The sequence below is a fragment of the Canis lupus genome, chromosome 8, assembly GCF_011100685.1.
Source record: "Canis lupus familiaris isolate Mischka breed German Shepherd chromosome 8, alternate assembly UU_Cfam_GSD_1.0, whole genome shotgun sequence".
NCBI lineage: Eukaryota > Metazoa > Chordata > Mammalia > Carnivora > Canidae > Canis > Canis lupus.
In genome coordinates, this window is record NC_049229.1 from 42,906,252 (window position 1) to 42,932,625 (window position 26,374).

The 26,374-nt window shown below is 50.3% G+C and overlaps 1 long non-coding RNA gene across 4 annotated transcripts; it reads right to left on the reverse strand.

The window, feature by feature from the left end:
* Positions 1-11,360: 11,360 nt before the first annotated feature.
* LOC102155918 lies at positions 11,361-26,025 on the reverse strand. 4 transcript variants are annotated; one of them, XR_005363463.1, is made up of 4 exons: positions 25,989-26,025; positions 13,990-14,806; positions 12,708-12,852; positions 11,361-11,628 (listed from the first exon to the last, which is right to left on the reverse strand). It is a non-coding gene; the product is annotated as an uncharacterized LOC102155918 (long non-coding RNA). The 4 variants fall into 4 exon arrangements; XR_005363465.1 differs by lacking the exon at positions 25,989-26,025 and adding an exon at positions 23,321-23,339 and having other exon boundaries at positions 13,990-14,115; XR_005363464.1 differs by lacking the exon at positions 25,989-26,025 and adding an exon at positions 12,987-13,172 and having other exon boundaries at positions 13,990-15,221.
* Positions 26,026-26,374: the final 349 nt, after the last annotated feature.

Consider the following 26,374-nt stretch of genomic DNA (forward strand, 5'->3'; position numbering starts at 1 on the left):
TATATGGGGTATGTTAAAAATGCAGATTTCTGGATCTTATCCCAGACCCATTAAATCAATCTCCAGGGGTGGAGGCTGGGAATCCTCATCTTAATAGGTTTCCCAAGCAATTCATAAAGCTACAAAAAATTGAAAACCACTGGAACTCATGTAACCATAGTTTTATATCACGTTACCCTAAATCCTGGACATTTTGGTTGTTTGCAATTTTTCCTTTTATAAATAACTATATGAAGAACATCTTTGTGCATAAAGCACTTTGTAAATTTCATAGCATTTCCTTAGAAATAATTTCCCAGAAGTGATATTAGTTTGAAAGATGTGAACATTTTAAAGGTTCTTGACAGATACCCAACACACCTACACACACATTTAACCACACAGTCTGCTCAGGTTTCAGGGCGAAAGTGTTGCCAATTACTTATTTTTGGTTTATGCCAGCTTTTATTTTCCAGCTTTCTTTTCATAGTGTTCTATCTTTACTACTGGAAATATTGAGTTGGGTCATACCAAAGTAGGCAAAAAACAAGCAGACGGTCAATAAAATGTCCTTTTTATTTTATTTTATTTTATTTTATTTTATTTTTAAGATTTTACTTATTTATGAGAGAGAGAGAGAGAGAAGCAGGGTCCCCGCATGGAGCCCGAATGTGGGACTCGATCCCCAGACAGGGATCATACCCTGAGCCCTGAGCCAAAGACAGATGCTCAACCGCTGAGCCACCCAGGTGTCCTTAAAATGTCCTTTCTTGATGCGTACAAGACTCTGGCCTAACTTCATGGCAAACCAGGACAGCAAATATCCCCAGGCACTCCGAGGATTCCAGACACTAACCAGAACCTAAAATGGACCCTGCAGCTCCCCAACGCACCCTTGTCTCACCTGCCACAGTGAGAACAGTGAGCCCACAAACAGGGGTCTCCTGGGTTCAAGGTAATGCCCAGTATGGGAAGGCAGATGCCCAATGAGGGTGGGTATAGGTAGAGGCTGGTTTCACCCTCCCTGATGAGGAGGAATCACCTTTTCTTTTTTTTTAAAGATTTTATTTATTTATTCATGAGAGACAGAGAGAGAGAGAGAGAGCAGCAGCAGAGACATAGGCAGAAGGAGCAGGCTCCATGCTGGGAGCCTGAAGTGGGACTCAATCCCGGGTCTCCAGGATCGCGCCCTGGGCCAAAGGCAGGCACCAAACCGCTGAGCCACCCAGGGTGCCCAAGGAATCACCTTTCAAGGAACAAAGAACACAGCAGCTGTCAAGATTTGGGGATCCTAGCGCCGCCTTCAACCCGGGGCCTGATCCCAGGGACCTGGGATCAAGTCCCACATTGGGCTCCCTGCATGGAGCCTGCTTCTCCCTCTGCCTGTGTCTCTGCCTCTCTCTCTGTGTCTCTATGAATAAATAAATAAAAATCTTTAAAAAATTAAAAAATTTAAAAAAAGATTTGGGGATCCTGATGAGGCAAATTGGTTCAGAGTCATGGTGGGCTCAGGGTAGGGTAGCTTGCAAGCTGCCAAGAAAGAGCCATGCAATGAAATACCAAAAGCATGGAAAACAGTGTGTTTCGACTGTGTATTCAAATGGCTTGGGGGAGAGGAAATATTATAAAGATCTAGGCAACCTAAAGCAGCCCATTCTGCCCCTGGATCAGGGCACTGAGAACTCATTCGTGTGTTTAACCTCCCTTTATACGGCATTTACCATGATCTAGGAAGGCATTGGCCAAAAAGCTTTACAAACTTCTTCAAACCCCACAGTCAAGTCTATAAAAGATAATCCCACCCATTCTACAGATGAAGGAAACTGAGACACAGAGAGGTTAAGTAACTTGTCCAAAGTCACACAGCTAGTAAGTAATGGAGCCAGTATTTAAATCCAAGCCATGTGGTTCCAGAGTCCAGGCTTTCGGCCACTACTCTATTCTGCCTCGGGGGACAGGACTAAGATGCTCGGGAATCCAGCCTACAGAAAGAACAGCGAGCAGCGAATACAGCCAAAGCCGTAGTCAACTGGAGCAGCCAGCATTCAGAGCAGAGGTGCTGTCCGCCGGCCCTCACACGCCAGCACATTCTAGAAAATTCAGATGGCTCATTACAAACAAGCCTCTCCACACTGTCTTCTCCTGCCCCCACCCGCCCCACACCTTTGGTCACCCCGCCTGCTCGCCCAGCCTGGGGCGCCCTCTCCCTAGTACAGAACTTCCCTTAGGGATCGCCTCTGCATTTTATATGAAGGACTGCAAAATCCATCATTGGAACCCCTCGGTCCTTGCCTCCAAGGCCTTCCACCGCTGCAACTAATTACTGGTGCTGCAAAGCCGCATGTGGAAACAATCTCCAGGATTTCCCATCAAACCTGGCTGGCTGGCAGCTCACACGCCTAGGCTGGAGCGGGCCTGCCTCCCCTTTTAAACAAACACATCGAGTTAATAACAACACCGACCACGTTTGACAGCCACGTTTACTAATTAATTCTCATTTGTTCCTTCTGTTAGGAAGGGGGTAGGACTTGCCCAGTTTACAGAACTGGGACGTCAAACCGATTTCTCTTAAGGTGGCGCCACAAAGTTATTGGAGAATTTGAGAACCTTCCTCCCGGCTGGCCTTGCCCTCTGAACTGGTGGCCCTGCGTCCCTTGAACCGAAGCTCCCCCAGAGCCCACGTGTGAGATGGAGCCGATCCTAGAACCTCCCCCTGCTCACTCCAGGTGGCAGGTGGTGGCCAGCCCTGCCCTGTGACATGAGTGTGGGCTGCCACTCACAACCACCCCTTCCATTCACCAGGTGGTACGAATGCACACACGGTGATCTCATTTCCAACCTCACAAACTTTCCCAGGGAGGATTGATTATGCTTCCTGGCACAGATGTGCAACCCTGGTGGGGAGATCAAATGACACGTTCAAGGTCACACAGCTCAGAAGCGGTGAGACCTATTTGCCTCACCCTTTGCCCAGGGATGATTGGTTAAGAAATTTGTTCCAGTTGACGTAACAAGCAGCTTCCAGGAGAACAGAAGTCCCCGTGCCGGCCTTAGGCTCCGACCCCAGAGCCGGCCGTTTCTCCCCTTACTTGCCGCCGAAGGCCTTAGGGCTCTGAGGGTTCAGGCTCGGAGGGAGGGAGGGAGGGCAGATCTCCCCAAGAAGATGCTCCTGCTCCACCCGCTGTCTCTTTGATCCCAATAACTTTATCCACGAATTGCCACTGCCTGGGCCCGACACCCCCAGACTGGTGCCTACAACCATGTCTTCGGGTACCCTCTGGACTTCCCGCACCACTGGGAAGGTCGTCTGTCCACTCCTCGTGCCCTCCTGTCTTCTCTCCCCTCCCTACCAGTTAGTGAGCATTTTCAATGTGCTCAATGTTCCACCGGGACCGCCAACCTTCTAGATCGTGTTTAGTTTTTGCGACCATCCTATGAGGCATGTATTATTATTAGAGTGCTGGCTTTACAGATGTGAAACCTGAGGCAGAGAGCTTTTTTGTGTGACAAAGGTCGCATGGCTGGCGTGCAGCCCACGGGGATCTGCCTTCTGACTCAGGTTCAAACACTTGTCTCCAGCTGATAGGAGGCGCCTTCCACGAGCCCCCACCTCTTACCCTCTCATCACCGAGGGTGCTGACCTCTCAGGGCCAATGGCCCCACAGTCAACATTTTTCAGCTGGTGATGGCCTTTGTGGCTGGTTGGAGACGTGTGTCATTTTCCGAGAAGACTCGGGGGCTCCCATGCAGAAACCAACCACCCCCCAACTCTCTCCCGGCTGCCAGGCCAGGGGAATCAGCTGACTCCAAGGGCCGAGAGCCCTAGGTTTCTGAGGCTGTACTAAGAAAAAAAGAAAGTGCACTTGGCTTCCTGCTCAGTGTGAGCCTGGCTAACCACGTCCCACCTGGGACCAGCATGGTGGCCAGGACCTAATGAGTAAGAACACCACTGAGCTATACTTGAGCCTCAAACCTCCATATTTTCCTAGGGCCTCATTAACGACCCACAGCTCTGTGACCAATAGGATCTCAAGTATCCTCATGCTACCCTCTTGAGCCAGAGTGAGAAGGTGGCCAAAAGGACCCTTCTCCTTCTTTAAAAGATGGAGAACTGAAACTCAGGTCCCATTATTTGAGAAGAGGCCATAGCCACAAGACCCCTCCACTCTGCACTTCGGTCCAAGAAAAAAATGAATAAGTTTCTAGGCCTCTCAGGCAGCTGGACTAGAGGTGGCTCCAGAGCACTTGTTTCAAGAAAGGCAGTGGCCCTAATGGGAAAGAGCCCAGAGAGCTGGAGTGAACAGTTTGGCCATTATCTACAGGCTGGCCTGCCTCCCTCAACCCCTTTCCCTCTCCCTTAACTGCCTTGCCTCAAGATAACTGCCGAGCCCTCCTATGGCCACCGCCTTTCCTCCATGCTGGGATCCAAACGCCAGATAGCGAAGATGCTGTTTGCCTAGGGAGAGCTTGGTTTTAACCCTGTGCTAGCCTGGTGGTGCTGGCCTGCACAGCAAGCTCCAGCTGGGGCATTTGTCGCCTCCCGGCCTGCCTCAGACAGATCCGCTCAGCAGAAAGCAAGTCAGGCAGGCCTGCAGAGGCAAAGGGGCCTGTCTCACTGTAGCTGGCTCCAGCCTCCCTAGGGGATCTCCCCAGGCTGTCTCGGGGGCCTTAGAGCCTCCTCTGAGATAGCCCAGCAGGATGAGCAAGGCCTGAGGGGGTAGCCAGGTGTTCTGAGTCCCTCTTCACAGCCCTGGCTCCTAACTCTGCCCTTCCAGGCCCTCTCCCCCGATCTCCTTCCCTCCCTCCACTGGCTTCTCTGACCCCCTGCCCACCCATTCGGTCCCCTCATTCGGGCCCATCCAGGCAAGACCTTAGGCTTCACTGTCCTCTCAGGCTTCCCAGTGCACCCCTGGTGGGTGGCTTCTGTAGAGAACACTAGAGCTGGAAGGACCCCAAAAAGCCACCATGAGCCTTTTCTATATGAGGAAACTGTGACCCAGAGAGAGAGGCTAAGTGACAGGTCCAGGGCCACCTTTTGATAACAGCAGAGCCAGACTGGTTTCCAGGAATTCAAGAAATGTTTGTTCCACCAACCTGCACACAGAAAATCAAATTAAGGTAATTGGGACGGCAGGTGGGGGGAGAGTGGAGAATAAGGCTTATCCATTTACAGATGAGGATACTGAGGCCCAGAGAGGAGAATGGGGCTTCCCAAGGCCCACATTCACACTGTTTGTTAGGGTCATCTCTTAGATACACACTAAATGGATAAGAGGCCCCTAATCCAATTGGTGACAGCTGATGTCCAGACAGTGTGATTTTGTAACCTCAATTAGTCACCTATTAACAAGCAGCTCTGAAAATCCTTCTTCAGGGCTGTCACAAATCCCTCTGGCTGTGTAGTACTGTATGTATCTCTGTCCTCTGTCCCCAGACAACTCTCCCATGGGGACTCCGTTCCTAAGTCCAAAAAGAAGCTAATGAATCTGAAAAGGAATAAGAGCCAGATAGTACTTTCATCTTTTAAAAATTCTGATGAAGAAAGTTCTAAATTATTTGAGTGGCCAATCACTAGTTGCCTGGAAGACCCCTGCTCATTGTTCAGCTGTGGGTACCTTGGCACTAGAAGGCCTGGCTTGACATCCCAGCTCAGGAACTATGTGCACTTAGTCAAGTTTCTTAGCCCCCTTGAGCCTCAGTTTTGTCAGCTGTCAAATAGGAATATTACTTCTCTTCCCGCCTCTTTGTGAGATTGGAATTAGAAAATGGTTGTAAAAGAATGCTATAATTTCTAAAATGTTTTACAAACCAAAAATTATTCGTTTTTTTAGAAGGGGGCAGTGACAGAAGGAGAGGGAGGGAAAGAATCTTAGGCAGGATCCACACCCAGTGTGGAGCCTGACATGGGGCTCCATCTCATGACTCTGAGATTATGACTTGAGCCAAAATCAAGTCAGATGCACAACTGACCAAGCCACCCAGGCACCCCATAAAACTATTCATTATTAATGTAATATTCTCCTGGTGTCTGAGAAAGGCCTTTGTGGGGCAAGTGGAGGGGGACTTAGGCAACTCAGCCAGGTTGCTCCCATCAGCCTGATTTATTTATTTTTTTTAGTATTTTTAAGATTTTATTTATTTATTCATCACAGAAAGAGAATGAGAGAGAGAGAGGCAGAAGCAGGCTCCATGCAGGGAGCCTGACATGGGACTTGATCCCGGGTCTTCAGAATCACACCCTGGGCTGAAGGTGGCACTAAACTGCTGAACCACCTGGGTTGCCCCCCATCAGCCTGATTTAATGAGCCCTAAAACCCCAGTCATGGAAGCTTCTCTCTCATCATGCTTGGCTCCTTCCATCCACTCATTTGGAACACTGTGACCCACCCCCCGGCTCACCCGCCAGTACATGCCACAGTTCTTCTCCCCAACTCCCCAATAGTTGTTAGGCCACTGTGACCGTAGAGGATGGAGCCCCCAGTGGCTCTCAGAAAGTGTTTCCTCCTTGCCTTCTTCTCACTCCCAGGTCCCTTCCACTGGGCCAGCTGGGGAAGCTGGCTTGGTCCAGTCCTTCCCTGCACTGATGTTAGAGAAAGAACTAGAGGGTGGCTGACCCCCTCTACTTTTTTTTTTCAAAGAACCCTGTTTTTTTTTTTTTAACATTTTATTTATTTATTCATAGAGACACAGAGAGAGAGAGAGAGAGAGAGAGAGAGGCAGAGACACAGGCAGAGGGAGAAGCAGGCTCCATGCATGGAGACTGGTATGGGACTCGATCCCGGGACTCTGGGATCACGCCCGGGGCTGGAGGCGGCGCTAAACCCGCTGAGCCACCTGGGCTGCCCGACCCCCTCTACTTCTTTAAAGCAAAGTAGTTTCCAGTCCTTTTAGGTAGACTGGGGGCTTCCTGTGGGAAGGCTGGAGGTAGGCTTGGGCCAGCCTGGGGGCAATTACCCCTTTGTACCTCTCATTTTTCTGAACCCCACACTACATCAGAGGGAAGGGTAAGAACTAGCATTTGCTGTCCTCTGTTACGTGCTGGGCATTTTGCCCATGTTAGCACTACTTCCCATAACCCAGAGAGGATATTATCATCTCCGTCGAACAGATGAGGAGAAACAGGTTCCAAGATGCTATCCACAATCTCACAAGATGGAAGGGACGGAACGGAATGTAAATCCAGCATTCTCACATCTCAGCGTGGATATGGGGGTGGATTGCATACACCGCGGTCATTTCCTGAGTCTATATATAGCAGATTTACTGGAGTAGATGGAAAGAAAAGAGAGCCTAAAGTTCTATGGACTTGTGGATTTTTTTTAAATTATGATCTCATGATAAATACTGGAAGTGAATATAAAAATAGTTGCTGTTAGCATAGATATCTTTAATTTTGTTGTGTTATCGTCTCAGCAAAGAACACCAAAAAGATCCCCTCCTAACAATTTCCTGTTTCAAAGTAAGCAGCTGATGTAAACAGTAGTAACTGATATTCAGTGATGAACTGTGCACTTATGGCGCACAAAGCCTTATACAGGAATCTCTCCTTTGATCCACCAACAGCCTAGGCAATAGGTCCTATTGTTACCTGTTTTACAGATTAGGAAACTGAGGTGTAAAAGTGATTTCCTCCATGTCACTGGGGTGGTTAGAAAATTTGAACCCTCGAGAGGAGGGGATGGGGTGACAGGGTGACAGGCTCTAAGGAGGGCACTTGATGGGATGACCACTGGGTGTTATACTATATGTTGGCAAATTGAATTTAAATTTTAAAATGTTTTTAAAAAGAAAATATGAACCCTCGTGGTTTGATATTGGATCCTGTACCCTGACCCATTAAACTTAATGTTACTAGCTCTGGGGCTTCCTGGACTGAGACTAGAGCTCAAGCCAGTGAAGCTACCCAGAGTGTGCTAATTCCAGAGAGTCAATAAGCACTCAATAATCATTGAAGGAGAGAGAAGAAAGGAAGGGATAAGTAGGGAGCAAATGGGTGATTTGCTGATGGGTCTTGGGGGTGACTCACACACATGAGTTGGCCATTAGCGAGATATTCTGGATCCTTCTAACTGCTGCTCTATGAGGGCAAGTAGGGATGGTAGGTGGATATAGACAGCTTCAGAGGAATTGGGCCCTATCTGGGTGAGCTGCTTCAGAGATGCTGACCACTCAGGACAGCATCACAAGTCTGGTGTTATCTCACACCACCCGGGGCTAGCCTGAGGGACCAGAAAGATGCCTACCACAGATGAGCCTGAGGCCAAGAGGAACATCCATGGGAGGCAGCCCCAAACCCACAAGCATTTGGGGAGTGCTGACACTGGAAGGCAACCAGCTGAGGCTGGCGAGGGCTCTGCCCCAGGAGTTACCAGCCAAGAGTATCTCAGAAATGACTGTGGTTCTCATTTCTCTGTAGAGGAAAGTCTCCTGGAGTCTTCCTACCTCCCACCCCAACCAGTCTACATTGCTCCCACTCTTTTCCTCTCCCCAGGTCCCACTTCTTCCTTCTTTCTGCCCTCCATGACCCACCCCCGCCTGCCTCTGCAGCCCCATCTCTCACTACTGCTTCCTTCCCGTTTTGGGGCTCTTGAAACACCACTACTTTCTTTTTCCCCCAAATACCCCACTTTCTTTCTCCTCCCCAGTGCTTCCATCTGCAGTATTTCCTCTGCCTGGGATGCTCTTCCTCTGGACCTCCTTCAGTTGTCGAGCCAATCCTGCTCACACTTCAGAAAGTCTTTCCCAACCATCAGAAAGGTTAGGCGTCTGCTATGTGCTTCCGTAGCACATCCTGCCTTGGCCCGTGATTCATAGAATCACTCAAGTGCTTTGAATCTCCATGAGGGCATGGATTGTGTCTGTTTTGTTGTTTTTTTTTTTTTTAAGATTTTATTTATTTATTTGTGAGAGACATGGAGAGAGAGGGAGAGACCTAGGCAGAGGGAGAAGCAGGTTCCCTGCAGGGAGCCCGATGCAGGCAGGACTCAATCCCAGGACCCCGGGATCAGGGCCTGAGCCAAAGCCAGACACTCAGGTGCCACCCAGGTACCTGAACTGTGTCTATTTTATTCATTACTCTGTGCCTATTCCCTACCACATAGCAACTGCTCTTTGATGGTTTTCAGCTCCTCAGATAATGGTACAGTTCAGACTCCATTTCCTTCAGGGAGGCTGAGGAATGCAGTGCAGAAAAAGCAAGGCAGGGAATATTTGGATTAGCTCAAGCGTGTTACCATACAGCTTGTTGGGGCTGGAGATCTTTACTCAGGTGCCCAGACACCAAGGAGGCCAGGTAAGAGACAGAGTCACCATGCCCTCTGCTTTTTGGGTGAGAGGCCCCACTCCAAGGGTGGAAAGCCTTGTATTTCAGCTCAAGCCATTGTCTAGCTGGCTTCTTGCAGGAAGTCTGGGAGTGGGGCTGGGAGGTAAGGGGGAGGTCTATAAGCCATCCGCAGACTTCAACCAGCTGAATGCAAATCTTAGGCCAGGAACCTTGCACTGCCTTCTACGCACACAGCTCCTTCACCGGGCCCCCAGGGACCAGCAAGAACCCAAGCTTAGGGAAACAAGGCCACAGGAAAGCAAGCATCCTTATCTGTTATCAGTTTTCTTTCTCCAGCTCAGCCACTTGGCTGGAACAGCAACCAGGAGATGGGAGCTGACCAGACTCCTCCCCTTCTCTCCCTTATCTTTTCTCCCTGGCCAAGCCTCTCCTCCCCCAGGACTTGAGCTCCCTGGGGTCAGTGCTCCTACCAGCTGGAGAAGAGAGGCAGTCCTATCATAACAACCCAAGTCAAGGCCGAGTCTCTGATTGTCTGTACTGGGGAGGCTCCCTCCTCCCTCCTTCCTTCCCCCAGGTCCCCTCAGGATGGGGTCACAGATGTGTTTATCTTGCTGGAGGCGATGGGGAGGGGTAGCAGGCAGCAGTCTGGAAGTTGAAGGATAGGATGCGGAGTGCCCATGGGGTCTGCAGCCCTGCCTTTAACACCTAGGGCAAAAGGGCTGCATTTTGGTCCTCATGGTGTTCAAATCTCCAGTTGGAACCAGATGGAGGAGAGGTCATTACGTACAAGATCTCTTCCTGGTCTAGAATTCTGTGACAACCAGCTAGAAGGCTGCGAGAGGGGAAGGTTGTTGCCCAGGGTGAGTCTGACTGTCTCCCTGTTTCCTCTTTGGACTTCTAATTACATAAGCCTAGTACTGACCCAGAAAGAAGGGGTAGCTGCTAATACTCTCCAGACTGTCACATTATACTGGAGGCATTCCAGCCTGAAAGAAAAAAAAAAAATCTGTGACTCTGGGGCATCAGGTTCCATGAAATGAAAATATCTGAGCCATATCCCTAAGAAAATAGATTCCTGTGCTTCTCAGACCAGCTGACCTGTGAGGAGAGGTGAGGTCCTCCTCGTCACCCAGCCACATGCCCTGCTCTTCCCCCACAGTAGTCCAGGGGTCCGGGGAGCAAGTCAAACAGGGAGAGTGGGCACATGCCCCAAAAGCAAGACGAGTGAGGATGCCGATAGAGTGGAACATCTGGGATTTACAACAGCGCAGTGAGAGCCAAAACCTGGCCAGGTCAGGCTGTTGCGGGAGAGACATGCTCCCTGGACGAAAATAAACCAAAGCCCTGAACATCCCAACCAGACATCAAGAGGATTCAAAGCTATAGTGTCGTGGCACTTCATTTTCTGGAGATGAGAGTGATAAATGCATGCCTCTAAAATGGTCCTGAAAAGGACACTGGGGAAAGGAATGGCTTGAGAAGCCAGCTTTGCGGCTAGACTAGGCGTGGGCAAATGACCACCCCCCAGCCAATCCTGGCCCACTGCCTGTCTTCGCAAATAAAGTTTTCTTGGAACATAGCCACACTCAATCATTTACACGCAGTCTATGGGTGCTTTGCACCACAACACACTTGCATAGTTGTGACTGAGGCCATATGATGCCTGCAAAGCCTAAAATATTTAATGTCTGCCCTTTATAGACAGTCTACTGACTCTTGGGCTGGACACACAGCATCTCAAAGAAGAAGATGAAGTCCTGACTCACCTGGTTCTCTGACCATGTCCATCTCTATACCCAAAGATATCACAACATGGGACACAGATACTCCTTGGCTGAGGCAGGAAGGATCTTATTGCTTCTTGAACTCATTTATAATTCATGCGGCAATAAAGATATGATGAGGGACCTGCTCGTAGCCTTTGGGATATACCAGTGAATGAAATACACTTGTCCCTCCGGGAGCTTATACTCCTGCGACTGGTCTATAACTCCAACTTAAGACAATTGTTCACAACTGGATTCTTAAGTCTCTATATCTCATAAGAATTAGTGAGGCCGGACCCCAATATAGCCTATAGCAGAAACTGACTTTTAGGGCCTTTTTTTACGGTAGACTTTATTACTGTTCATTAGAGGAGAATTATCCTTTACTCTCCCAGGGGGAGTTTAGGCTCAGCCATATGACTTGCATCAGCCAATGAAACATGAGCAGAAATGACAGGTGTCACTTCCAGACAGAAGTTTTAAGGATCAGTGAGTGATTCATCGTGTCTCTCTTCCCTCTGCTATGAAACCATCAGAGTCCCAGATCGAAAAGTCCCAACATTTGTCCATCAGTTGAGGGGTGAAAACCGCTGAGCAGACCTACAGCCAACACACAAAAGACACGTGGTACAAGTGAAAAATAACCTTTGTTATCATGAGCCACCAAGATTTTGTGGTTATTACCACAGCATAACCGCACATACCCTGACTTTGTTTTTGCACACTAGATGTGTCCCAGCCAAGCTGACTATATGTTTTTCTTCTAGTTCCCCACTGACTCTCATTGGGGAAGTGATCACCTGATTCCAGTGGATGACATCAAATTCTTCAGACTGCAGTACCTTCCACCACTCTGCCCATGCAGCGCGGCTCTCCCCATAAGGCTTCTCATTGTGCTTGGGGCGCCTGGGGGGCTCAGCCGGCTAAGCATCTGACTCCTGATTTCCGCTCAGGTCATGATCTCAGCGTTGTGAGATCGAGTCCCCACCCCCACCCCTGCCCCTGTGGAGCCCCGCATTGGGCTCTGAGTCAGGCTCTGGGCTGAGCATGGAGGCTGCTTAAGATTCTCCATCTCCCTCCCCTCTGACCCTTCTCCCCACTTCTCATTATGCTTGACTGTTACACTCATGATACCCCATACTTCTGTTTGTGACTCCTAAGGGACAATGTCTTGTGGATCTGGGTTGCAACAGGACATTTTTTTAAATAGGTGGGACCATCCAATGCACTTTTATGTCCTAGCCTGAAAATTCTAGGTGAGTCCACTGGATGTGCAAAGAACACATCCATGTCCTGATCTGCCAGTCTTGATAGTTCAGGATCATAGACATCAAATTTATTTGTGCTTTCTATGTAGCCAGACCAGATCTGCACATCTGGGCTCAGCCGACTTTCCTCTTCCTCACACGACACTCTAAGCTCACAGTGTTTCATGTTGGCTTCTTTGCCCCATCAGGAGGCAATTCTCCCCTGTGGTCAACCATTCTTGTTCTTTGATACATGCGCCTGTTTTCTTGTCAAAAACATTTGTCTTCTGGGCTTCTGCAAACCTTTCCTCTGCCTCTGTTACAGCCCTGGCCAGATCAGGGCAGACCACAGGTGCTGGTTGAAGTTTCTGAAGCTAGAATCCCCAAGTTGGAAAGATCAGTACGCTTGTGGAGGAGTATCGGAGCACTTACCAAGCCCAGGATTGGGGCTGCCACGTGTGCTATTTGTCAGGAAGGAAGCTGAGATCTGAGTCAGTGTGGGAAACAGGTGCTGACCTGTGGGGCTGGCAGAGCCACAGAGCCACTGGCAGAGCAAGATGGAAAGCCATGGGTGTACCTAGAAGTTAGAACAGGTGAGGAAAGAAGGAAAGAAACAGATTATCGTGATGCCAATAAGGTGCCAGAAGCTCCGGTCTCCTCCTAGCCCCATCTCTTCCCTTCTGGGAGTCACAGAAAGAGGAACCAACCTACCTTTCCTTCCTGGGAACCCAGGTAAGCCAGGTGTGGGAGCACCTGCCTCTGGGAAGGGGCAGGGGCAGGATTAAAGAAGAGGAGGTGGGGCTGCTCTAAGGAGCACCCCTGCAGAGCCTTGTCCCCGCTGCTCTCACCTTGCTCGAAATCTGCTAGAGACAGTACATCCAGGACTAGTGCTCAGTCCTGGAAAGAGGCAGGAGAAATGAGAGGATCAGGGTTAAGGGCCTCCGGGAAGTGGATGGGGTAGAGGAAACTGAAACTCTCCACCCTCTCCCTGTTCCTGAGCTAGTAGGTGTGAAAGCTCTCTGTAAACTGGGAAACACCACTCACGTTGAAGCACTGCCATGGCCAGTATTATTCATTCTCCCTTTTTACCCCAGGGACCAGCTCAGGTCTGCCAACCCGGGGACACAGGGTGTGGCCGCATCCCCAGGCTTGTAGGAAGCCCTGTGGCCTGTGGCATTCTGAGTTCTTGCCTCCCCGCATCACTCCTGGCTTGGAGGCTCATCCTTTGGTTGTGCACACTCAAGCCCCCATTTGTCCTGAAACCACATCTCCTTCACACTTCTCCTGGACCCTCTCCCATCCAGCTGGAGGTCAGCAGAGGCGCACTAGGTCTGACACAAAGAGAGGGGCCACATGGGGGATTCCGGGGATGGTTGTCAACCAAGCTCTGACGTCAGCCAATTGTCTTCCTTGTTTCCAGGGCTTTCTCCCCGGGCTACTACCTCCTCTGGTTGTCCCCAGCACTGAGTTCCACTGCCTCGCCCACTTTCCTTAGGCAACACCCCAATCGCCAGCCCTTTATCAGCTTCCTCAAAACCTACCAACCCTGTGCCCCATCCTCTCGAGCTCTGCTCCCCCCTTAGGGGCCGCCACCCGACTAGTACAGGGCCTCAGAGGATGCTTAAGAAGTATCCAGCACCGTGCTAAGTGATGCGTGGCTACCACGTGGGACATAATCCTCCCCTTCCAGGGAGTTCAAGAAATAAGCACGTACCTGGGAAAGATAGTCATTCATGGTCTCCGCGGCCAGGAGTGGAGCTCTATGGTCTATTCGTGGAGGTCTATGCAGTCTGTGGAGCTCAGACGTGGGGCCCAGTCCTTCATGGAAGATGAATTTCATCTGGACAGAGAGGACGGTAGGCCTCGCAGCCCTAACACATTCCAGAGAGATGAAACCCTATCCTGTTTGGGAAAGACCTCCAGGGCTGAAGTTTTCACGGCAGCCCAATAATGAGCAGGCGGCTTGCCTCTGGCCTCCCCCAGATAGGGCCGCCTGCTGCAGCCTGGCTCCCCGCGTGGCTCCAGGAGAGGCCCGGCAGCTGCTCACAGCCCCAGGCCCATCGCCCTCGTGCCCGTGCCCGTGCCCGAGAGGACAGGCGGTGGAGGAGCTGCTGTGCTGAGCAGAGGAAACCAGCCTAGAAGGGCCTTTCGGGAAAAGGCTGAGTGAACAGTCATCTGATATCTGCCTCTGGTTTCTGTGACTGACAGACACTTAATTAACCACTAGACCAACAAGAGGGTGGGAGGTGTTTGGGGTTCTGCTGGAGACAAGAGAATCCCAAGTGTTCTGGGTTAGTGAGGACGGTTAGGAATGAAAACATGGCCCGGTCGTGGGAGGAGGTGGCCCCACAATCCCGGAGCCGGTGAAGTTAAGCCTCCACACTGAGGAGCTGCAAAATGCGCTGTCGTGGTTCTGTCGTGGCCACGGGCACGGACCCAGCCAGTGCCACCGAAGGCCAGGCCCATTCAAGCGAAGGAGCAGGGAGGGTGCCCCTGGGGGGCTGCAGCTCCCCGCCCCAGGACCGGGCTTCCTAAGAAAAACACGGAAAGAACCAAGTGGGAAAGGATGTCATCTTCCTGTCTCCCCGCCCCCCCACAGGCTCATGCAAGCCTGTCACAGGCCAACGTTTACTGAGCACTTGCCGCGTGCTCCTCATCGTGCGGAGACCTCATCTGACCCTCCCCTAACTCATGGCAACTCTGCTAAATGGGTCAGACACATAACCCCCACTGCAGACGTGAGCAAAGCTCAGGAGTCTGGTGGTGCCTTCCTTGCCATCCCCCACATCAGGAGCACAGAAACAGCCTATTTCTTCCCAAAAAGGAGTCCCCCTTCTCTGAGGGTAAGGTGATCTGTAACGTGAAAATACACTCGGAGGAAACACAGCCCCGTATGCGCCACGCGACAGTGCTCCTGTAGACACAGGTGTGAGCCTGGCGAGCACAGAGAGGAGTAGCACCTCGCCCCACACGACTAAGTGGACTTGGCACTCCAGCCACTCTTCTAACTTCAAAACCGGATCCCTTTTTTTTTTTTTAAGATTTTATTTATTTATTCATGAGAGACAGAGAGAGGCAGAGACACAGGCAGAGGGAGAAGCAGGCTCCATGCAGGGAGCCTGACGTGGGACTCGATCCCGGGTCTCCAGGATCACACCCTGGGCTGCAGGCAGCGCTAAACCGCTGCGCCACCGGGGCTGCCCAACGGATCCCTTTTTAATGTCATGTGGGCATGGAGGCATCGGTGAGTGGGATAGCACCACGTTGCCTTCTTTATGGCCTATTACGGGTTCATTGTTCCTGGGTGGGGAGAAAAGTGGTGCCTTGGTAAAGCAGAAGGTCACATATACCAAGAGGCTGTGTTCACAGACACCAACACACGGTCACACGACAAACAAGGTGCCGTAAGAGAGACACAGTTTATGCAAAGGGAGGCAGAGGAGCTGCAGGAATGTACCTGGAGCTCTGAGGGAGCAAGGTGGCTAGTAGGGGCCCAGCCTGGGAAGTGTGGGGAGGGCCTCGTTTTCCAACTTGCCACCCTCGCACTCCCTATACTCTTTCTGAAACAGTCTCTTCAACCCAGGGAGGTCCACCTGACTCAGCCATGAGACAGTGGCACAAGAGGAAGCCAAAGAGAGAGACAGATCTGTAACCAAGGGCCAGCTCCTCTCCAAATCCCCCCAGCCCACAAAGGGTGTAAGGACTGGCTCTGTTTCCCAAGCTCCTGCACGCCCTCTCCCTGCATGCCCCCAGTACTCCCGGGGGGTGTGAGTGGGGGGACACGGGTCGGGGAGGGTCCCAGCATGGCTTTGAGGTCCAATAGAGACAGGTGCAGCGGAGGCAGAGAGGGAGCACCTGGGGAAGAACTGCTTGGGCAGAAAAAAGCAAACTGTGGCCAGGCCTGGCCTCTGTCCTACACCTTGCTAAAACAAGGCGGAGAAGCACCCTGGGCTCCCCAGAAGCCCGTCACCTGCAGGACTCTACTGCGAGTCTGAACCAGTGTCCTCCCTGTCGCCTGTCCCTCTCAGGAGGGTTAAAAGCCACATTTCTCCCTCTGTGATTTCTTATGCCTTAGTCTCTAAGGCTTTTCTTACTTATTTCATTATCCCAAGTAATCTCTATACCCAACGTGGGGCTCGAACTCAACTCTAAGATCAAAAGTCCACACTCCTCCAACTGAGCTAGCCCAGGTGCCCCAGTCTCTAAGGCTTTTATCCCTTGGACCGTCATTTGACTCTCTGTGCCTGTTAGTGTCTGAGAGGGAAGGGCTGGATTGTATTCATAGCTGCATCCCCCGTAACACCCACAGGCACATAGTAGGTCTCAGCAGTAACTCAGCGAGCTCCTGTACCGGCAAGTGAGGCCCCGTCCCGTGTTCCCTGCTCTCTCCCCACACCCCTACCACGGCACCACACCCACAGCATCTTATGTCTCGGTTCGTTTCTTTGCCTCTGCAGAGTCCTCAACTCTTGTCCACCCCTGTTGGGACCTTCCTTGCCTAGCACAGTGCCTGTCACACAATGCTATGAGTGTTTATTCACTTATCATTTATTCCAATCCTTCCACCATTTATGTCTTATGTACTTTGTACACATTTCTTTGACTTTTTAAAAAGATTTTATTTATTTGAGAGAGAGAGAGAAAGAAAGCACAAGCAGGGGAAGGGGAAGAGGGAGAGGAAGAAGCAAGCTCCCTGCTGAGCAGGAAGCCCGATGCAGGGCTCCATCCCAGGACCCCAGAATCATGACCCAAGCCGAAGGCAATGCTTAACTGACTGCGCCACCCAGGTGCCCCCATTTCTTTGACTTTTAAGCCCCAAGTCTGTAAGACTCCATTAGTTGGGTATTCTCCCATTTTACAGATGGAAAAACTGAAATTCAGAGAAGTTAGTAGAGGACACCCAGCTTACAAGAGGCAGAGGTGAGATTCAAACCCAGGTCTGCCTGGTTAGCAAAGCCAAGCTCCCTTCCTTCCGGGCCCACTGCCTCCTCAGCCCCAGGGCAATAGCCTCTGTCCTCAGCCCCTTCAGGCCCTGTGGGCGACAGAGGCATGTCACCCCCCTCAGGGAGCCTATTTCTCCAGGGACCCAGGGAGAGGTCTCGGAGCTCAAGCCTGGAGCTTTCCACCGCTGGTGCTGGGAGTATGGGAAGCGGGTGTTTTTCTTCCTTGCGGGCCGGCGTGGCTGATTCCTACAATGTATCCGCCCTGGAGAATGACCGGAAGAAGTGGCATCCGGCTGGTGCAGGGAGGAGCCGGCCTCTTCCCGCCCCACAGAGGAGGGAGTTTTGCTCCAAAGCACCAGCTGCAGCTATCTCTCAGGTGCCCTCAGACAGGGAGGACAAGAGGGTTTGGGTGCAGGGGCTGGATTCTGACCCTTGCCTCCTCGGGGGCCCGGCCAGCTTTAGGATCCACCATCTGAAAAGTTGAAAGGCCTCTATGCCTTCTGACACTTGATCTAGAAGCTCCCAAGGAAAATGACACGGGACCCCAAGACACCTTCTAGGTGGGGGGCTGCAGGAGCTGGTCATTCATGATCACTAAGCATCTTCTAGGTACTAGCGATTTTCCAAGAGGGACCTCTGGCTTTGCCACATACCAGCTGTGTGACCTTGAGAAAGGTACTTCATTGTGCTGAGGCTATTTCCCCAACTGAAAACGGGAGAAAAACAATCCTTATCTCAGTGAGTTGCTGGAACACCACTAAGAAAATATAAGCAAGGGGCTAAAACAATGCTTGGCACATCATGAGTGCTCAGCAAACGTTCACAAGCTATGTGTTCAACAGCGTGTGACGGATACAGCGGACACTGCCACCAGTGGCAATATGCTCGTCTATGCATCGCTCCCAATGTGCAAATGAGAAAACAAACACAGATAGCTGGGGTGAAGCCAGGACTTGAATCCGGGGTTCTCGTCACCACCCTTCCATTCTCCAGAGGGCTCCTCACTCCTTAGCTCTCACGGAACAGCGAAGGCACACAGCTGCCAAGTGGCAGAGCCAGGATTCCCTCCCAATCGTGGGGGATCAGACCTAGAAAGGGTTGGCCTGGGGGTACTTACTACATTTGCTTCTGATATAATTTATTTAATTAATTATGGTTGTCTCATTGACTATTTAATGATGGCTGTTTAACAGCTGACTCACAGAATTCCCGGGAATTTAGCAATTGGCCAATACTCTTGAACCAATACTCTACGTGACCGATCACGGCCTCAGGGCTGTAGGAAAAGTAAAGGAGATAAAGTGAGTGTCAGACAATAGTGTGCTGGAACCAGCTGTGGGATCCTGAGCAAGTTTCTTAACCATCGTGTGCTTTAGATTTTCCCTACCCGTAAAATGAGTCTGTTGTGACAAAATACATGAGAAAATGTCTTCAAAGAACCAGGCAGGGCTGGACCAACAAGAGACCAGGAACCTATGGTACAAAATTCAACAAGGCCCTCTCTCTCAGGGTCCTGCTAGGTATAAGGTTGTTACCGGGTACGCCCCTGAGTTTTCTATACTAGGTACCTTGGTGGCCTCAGCCTTGTCCCAGCCCTACTCCGGGCACATAGTAGGTACTTGCTGTTACTACTACAAAAGCTTCAAAGTGGGTGTAACCTAACAGGATAGACTAGAAGAGTTATCTAACAATGCATGAGAAACACAAGAACTCAGTACATTGTCCTGGGGCATCTGGTAGACACCTTACAAGCCTTTCAGATAATGAGGGTTGTATTTCTGCAAATAACCCCCACAGTCTGCCAAGGAGACTGGGCTGTCTTTAGAAGGTCCAGGGCTATCTCTGGATACAGTTGCTGCAAGCAAGAATTTCTTTGCATTAACTTGAGAGATAAAAAAACACTCGTCTTCAAAGTAGACTTTCTCCTGCTGAGGCGGATATATATTGTAGTAGTAGTCTCCCCTCCAAAACTTTTCCAGTGAAGTTGACATCAGTGGAAGATGGATTTGCTGACCTGTAGTATCCCACTCCCCATTGCGCACTCAGAGGTAATGATGGGGGGAGGGAAGGGTACTGAGACACCCGCCATACACATCAGCAGAAGGAAAGCCGGGGTGAGTGGGAGGCAATGAGAACAGTGTGTTTGCAGAGCATATGGGGAAGGGGAACTGAGGTTTGTATTAGGGTCTCCAGAGAAACAGAATCAATAGGATACATGGAGATATAGAGAAAGAGACTTATTACCAGGGATTGGCTCACAGGATTATGGGGGCTGAGAAGTCCCACCATCTGTCACCTGCAAGCAAAAGGCCAGGAAAACCAACAGTATAGTTCTAATCCAAACCCAAAGGCCTGAACCAGGGGAGCTGATGGTGTAAAGTTCTGGTCCTGGTCTGAGTCCAAAGGCCTGAGAACTGGGGAGCCAATGGTGTAAACCCCAGCCCTGGTCTGAAGGCCTGAGAGCAAAAGCATCAAAGTCTAAGGGCAGGAGACGATAGATGGTCCAACTCAAACAAAGAGCAGGGTTTTTTGTTTTATTCTGGCTCTCATTGAATATTATGATGGGCACCTGCATTGGTGAGGGCATTCTTCTTTCCTGGGACTACCAATTCAAAGGTTAATCCCTTCTAGAAACACCTTAACAGACACACCCAGAAATCATGTTCTATCAGCTATGTGAGCATCTCTTAGCCTAGTCAGGTTGACACATAAAATTAACCATCACTGAAGTGACATCACAAAAACGTGACCGGAACATTCCTGATGTGTATAACATTTGGAAGGAAGACTACTAACAAATCTCTAAGTCACTTCTCTTCAATGCAGTATTTGAGCAAATTCGAGATTAAAACAGTGAGGTATTATGATAAGAACATTGGATTTGGAATTAAAAGACTTGATTTCCACTCCTTACCACCTCCGTAAACTTGGCCAAACCATTTGATCTCTAGAAGCCTCAGTTTCTGTAAAAAGTCCCTGTAAAACAGGGACTGAGATGAAGAGCAAGTGGAAGGAGAGCACTTCAAGGCAAAGAGTTTCTACATAAATGTTCACAAAGGCCATGGGCTGGTTGACTGAGTATCCCCAGTCAGTGGCACCAAGGGCCAAAAAGAAGTTTCCTTTGGTTTCCAGGATGCACAGTGAGAACCGCAGGTGAGGGCCCCTCACACAGATTCATCTTCACCCATGAATATTGGAACTGCACATGCTCAGTTCGCACCCAGCTGGTCCCACGTGGAGATACTGCAAGAGCAGTCTGCCTCCTGGGGTGGAAGGAGGGGCTTCCATTACAACCACCGCAGATTTGATGTGTTAATATCAAAGTGTTCTGCACCCTTCAGCAAAACCCACACCACCAGTGAACGGGCATGGGCCAGAGCCTCTCAGTCTTTCTTCACACAGTAGTCTAGCTCTCCAGGCTGGATCACCTCCCTCTGGAGGCAAGTTGGCCTGGGGTGTCTCTCCCAGGACCCTGCCCCCTCTGTAGACCCAGCCCTTGGAACAACACCTGAATTTGCTCTCTTTGGAGACTGACGGTGCCACAGGAACACAATGGGGTTCTACACGGCAGCTCAGGTAACTCAGGAAGAGCAGTGCGGGGAAGGAGAAAAGGCCAGGGACCTGCGAGAGGCACTTTACCTGGGTGATGGTGGGGAGGTGAGTAACCCAAAAGTGAAGTTATGACCCCAGGCAGCCCAAGAAGCATTACTGATAGGCAGCTACCCTCCCTCACCCATGTCTTGACAAGAACTATCATTCCACCCAAGATAACCAGCAGGGCCATATTGTACATTGTTTGGATGTTCTCTGACTTGCCTTTTGTAAGTGTATTTCTTTTGCATTTTATGTAGGAAGGTGAATTAATAACCCCCTGGCGATGCCTACATTTGAAATAACTGCCCAATTTCTCTATGCTCAAACGTAAACTTTCTTTAAGGGTTGATAAACCAAGAGAAGCAGTAATATCCTATGTGATCCACTCAACCATGGTTTTTCTCTAAAAGTATCTTCTATTAAGGAAAAAAATTTTGCTTATTAGCTAAGCAGGTACCAGACCTTAAATAATACATGTTCTTTACTCAACTTTGCTGTTGTAACATGTCCCCGTCCAACTCTGGATGCTCTTCAGAGGAAAATAAATGAATTTCATACTCTGTCCTTTGACTCGGGGATCCTCAGCTATGCTTCACATCACCCCCTACAGCCACCTCTGGCCTTCCACCAAGTCTCAGACATTTATGTCTGGCTCCAGGGCTCCAAACAGGAAGCACACTATGTCTCATATCTGCCCCTCTCTCTCAGAGGGCTATCCCTCAGTTTTTCAACTGGCTTCTTAAAAGGGCACAACTTTTATCTTCTGAAAAAATTGTTTGAAACTAATAAAGTGTCACATGCTTTCAAAAACAGCCAGTTTTCTTTTTCAGTTCCCAATGGGGCCACATGGGGCAAATTAGTGACATAAGAACCAGTTTCTCCTGTTAACTTCCCCCACTCCCGCCCCCTCCACCCTGACCATATAAGTTAGAGTTTCTTATCTGCAAGCAACAGAAATAAGGTCTAGCCGATTCAAGCAAAATAGAAACTCACTAAACGGCTACTTCACACACTTTACATAATCTGTGGAAGAGCTAAGGAACCAAGTTTGAGACTCTGTAGCCAGAATCTATTCCCCTAAAACACACCGCAGAACTTGTGAGGACACCCCAGCCACAGGCACTGGGCACAGTGGCTTATGCCACCGGTATACTAGCCCTGGACACTGGACCCAGCTCCTAGGCCCAAGGACACACTACCCAGGAACTCAGACCGCCTCCAGAGAGTTTGCTGATCCCCACTTCTTCACATCCCTAGCTCCTCCTTCTGAGCACGAGGGCAAGTGTGTTTGAATGGCAGAGCCCAGGTCATAAGCCCGTGCCCTGGCTGCAAAGGGAGACCAGGCGAGGGAATACAAGGCCCTTTCATCTTCTGAAGTGGCGGGCTCTGCTGCCACCCAGTAGGACTAGGATGGTAGGCATTCCCTAAACATGGGGAGAGGTTCAGACAATGGCCCGAAGTAAAGCAAACATAGTTTATGTTCTCCACACCCACTCAGCTCATTGCTGCCTCTCCCACCCACATGGAACCACTGCTGCAGTACATAGACGCTTAATGTGCTATCCCTCAGAAATAATTGCTTTCCTAAAGATGACCGAAGAAAGGACAACGTTAAGCAGAAAGCAGAAGTGGAGGAGATATTACAGGACAGAGACTTTCCCACACTTGATCCAGACAGCTTCAGACTCCTACTATGTCTACAAGAGTAGAACAAACACTGGTTTTGATTGTCCACCAGACCACAAGATGCCTAAAGGCATGGGACATATGATAGATCATTTGTAAAAATGGCTACAAACGTTCCTATCCTCCTAAACGTGACTTTGCAGCTCCTCCCACGGAGAGGCAGAGTCTCTTTTCCCAGCCCCTTGAATCTGGACAAGCCCGATGACTTGCTTTGGCCAACAGAAGGCGGTGGAAGTGATGCCGTGTCAGTTCCAAGCCTAGGCTTCCAGAGCCCTTGCCCGCCGACGCCCATTCCCTTGGAGCGCAGCCACGGCCGTGAGAGCGAGCCTCGGCTAGCCTGCCACGGACCAGAGACTGTCAGAGACCGGCCGGCCCCCAGCCCACCTTCCAGCTGGCCACAGACACACGAGCAAGCACAGCTGAGGCCAGAATGACCCAGCTAAGCCCAGCCCAACTTGCCACCCCACCGAATTGTGAGCTAAATAAACGATTGCTATTTTAAGCCACTAAGTTTGGAGGAAGTCTGTTACGTAGCAAAAGCTGATGATACAGGACAGGTGTAGAACCTCTACAAAGCACCCCAAGCTCCAGCCATGATGCTCCACCTACATGGTCAGAAGGGGAGTGAGGGGGGATTGCTGCCCACCCACGTCCCCTCGCCCTCCCCACTTCCGCACACGCCTGTCCGACTGCCAATTGTAGCACCTGTATCTCCACCTGGGGACTCTCTCTGGCCACCGGAGCCCCCCTGCCCACTCCCACGCCAAGCCAGAAGGACCAAGTGACTCTCAACCCACAACTGAGGGATTGTTATGTGCGTACCCAGCTCCCTTGCCCCGTGCATGTGCTTCTCTGAGGCATGTGTCCTTTACTGGCTCCTAGAACATCCCGGCAAGATCAAGGTCCAGCCACCCCCAGTGATAACAAACTTGAAAACAAACCCTTTGTTGGCTGCCTTCCCTCCTCTGACTCATTTCCCCAAGCTCCTATTGGGGCTTCCTCGGATCACCTCTCAAGTTAACTACTAGCGCTCAAACCCTTATCTTGGGGTTTAGTTCTAAGCAAGGAAGACCAGTAGGCACTGAGCAGGGGCTTCCACACGGGACCACTGCTGCTGTCAGCCTCGTAGCTCTGCTTCCACGGCTTCCTCCACTCCCGTCAGGGAGCCAGCTGCATAGACACTGCCCTCTAACCCACACCCACGGCCCCTGTGCACACACACCCCAGGACAGCCCCTCACGGGGCCTCAGTGGCTTGGAGAACCATCTCCTTCACCATCTGGCTTTGTCAACAGTTGCTGCTTTGGCCTTCACTCTGCCAGCCACCAACTGTCTCATCTCGCGGTCTAGGGGGTGAAGGCAGGTGGAGGTGGAAAGACTTACAGAACAGGAGGAGCCAGTCTTGGAAAAGCAAGGTATGGAGCAGGTGGGGCTATCCTGCCTGTCTCTTTTACCCTGCCCATAGCTGGCAGGAGGCCCAACCTGAGCCCCCAGCAGGATGTGGTTCTCAGAGGAACAAGTTCAGCAAACAGCCCCAGCCCCCGGGGGCCTCAGGAACCACCTGCCCAGCGCACACATTCAGAGAGATTGACTGCGAGCTTCTTAGCTGCCAAGACTGCTCTGGGTACGGAGACAGTGCACGCACGTACATGTCACCACGCAACATGTATCTATCACCCCGGCCAGGGGTAGCTGTCTTAGGGCCCCGCAGCACAGAGGAAGCAGCGGTAGGAATGGGGTCTGGGGTGAAGCAGACCCATACCCAAATCCTGTCCCCACCCTCAAGTAGCTGTGTGACCTTGGGCACATTGGGTAACCTCTCTGTCTCCCCACTCTGAGATGGAGATAGCAGTACGTCTCTCGTGGGGTTGTTGGGAAGGTTAAGCGAGGTAGCCTCTGACACCCATAGCCCTTAATAAACCTCAGCTAGGGGATCCCTGGGTGGCTCAGCGGTTCAGCGCCTGCCTTTGGCCCAGGGCGCGATCCTGGAGTCCCTGGATCGAGTCCCGCGTCGGGCTCCCTGCTTGGAGCCTGCGTCTCCCTCTGCCTGTGTCTCTGCCTCTTTCTGTGTGTGTCTCTCATGAATAAATAAATAAAATCTTAAAAATAAATAAATAAAATAAACCTCAGCTAGTAGGACGACTGGTAAGGCGGTGCCTCTCTGTTATTCAATCGTCCGTGTTTCCCGCAAACTCCACTGGCACAGGGCCCAGCAGGAATGTACATGAGGGAGGCCGGTGGGCTAAACTCCTCCAACAGTGCTGCCGTTTGTTTGCACGTTCTTCGTTTCTATGAAGGATGGGGCTTTTTCCTGTTGCTTTTTTTTTTTTAAACACACAGCCCTCTTGGGCTTTTATTTTTCCTACTCTTAGTGGAGATGGGAGTACAGAGAAATATTTCTCTGCCACTGGAGCAAAAGGGGTAGAAGGTCTTGGAGACTAACAGGGAGAAGTGGGGACACGGACAACCCAGACAGCACAAGCCCTGTCTTAAAAGATGCTACTTAGATCCACATGACAGGCATCTCAATCGATGCCAAAAGGGGCTATGAATCTTCCATGGCCAGATATACCAATGTTTCAAGAGATGCCAGAAAACTTGATTATAATTTTTTAATCTCTTGATTTTTTTAAATGTTGGCTCAAAATATTTAGAAATACCATGTAAGGCACGGTACATGTTAACGGACCCAAGGGCTGAACCAGATCATGGATGGTGACCTTGAGACAGCTCCATCTTTTTTACCATCTCTACGTCTCTGCAATCTGAGCTCTTCATGATTCAGGGCCACCATGCCACACCGCTCCAGTGGGTGCCACTCACATTCAATTCCTTGAGATCGATGGCTTAGAGCAGTTGCAGGGTCCCTCCCGTACCCCCAGAACCAGGCCACGGTGGAGCTGCAAGCAAGCCTCTCTCCAGACAGACACTGGCCCTTGCCAACCTCTCCCTCCTCTGACTTATTGGCACTAAACGTACCACCCAATTCACAGAGGATCACAAGCTGCACCATCCCCTCATTATCTCAAGCTCTTGTATCAGTGCGGAATGCCATCAAAGCACAAAACCCAGTCTCATTCAGGATGGCATCATTAATGTACGCCTTACCTCCCCAACTGAAATGCAAACTCTTTATGAACAAGGATCACATCCTATATCTTTTCGAACCGTGTAGCACCTTTTACACCCTATTCGTATCCAATACCTATCTATGTGTTGATGGATTCGACACAGAGGGAATCCTGAATTAATTGCTGTTACGGGTGGCATGTGGATTAACACTTTGGGATACAGAAGAAATCTCTTTCCAAAGAAAGAGGACTATGTAGGGAAGAAAGAGGAATATGCAAAGGCTAGTCCCAAATTTATCTATCAACGAAAAATGAGCCATCTCTGTGGCTTGCCTATCAGCACATGCCAGCAGCCAGAAACAGCCGCAGGGGGCTGCTTTCATGATATCACGAAGAGTAGCTTATTTTTCATTTTCTCACCAGTAAAATGGAAACATCCAAGCTTCCTCGCCATCTCCTAGAGAGGCCAAAGAGAAGGAAGAATGTATAAACCTCTTTATAAAGTATATTTCAATAAATCAGAGATTATTAGGTGTGTCACAGCTGAGCGCCCTGTTAGGTGGCTAAAGTATATCAGGAAAAAAACATTCTCAGTTGTTAATTTGTGACTGGGTTGAACTATCTATATTTAACCTGAGGATTATTTAATTAAATAGTTTCCTTGGGGACTACCTGCAGTCCTTGTGATTTGTTATGTGGAATAAAACAATCCATTTGCACTTGTATTTACTCTTCACTTCCCAAGGCTACTTAGTTGGGGTTGGTTTTTTTCTTTTTCTGTTTTAATAGCCCTAGAACCCCTAATA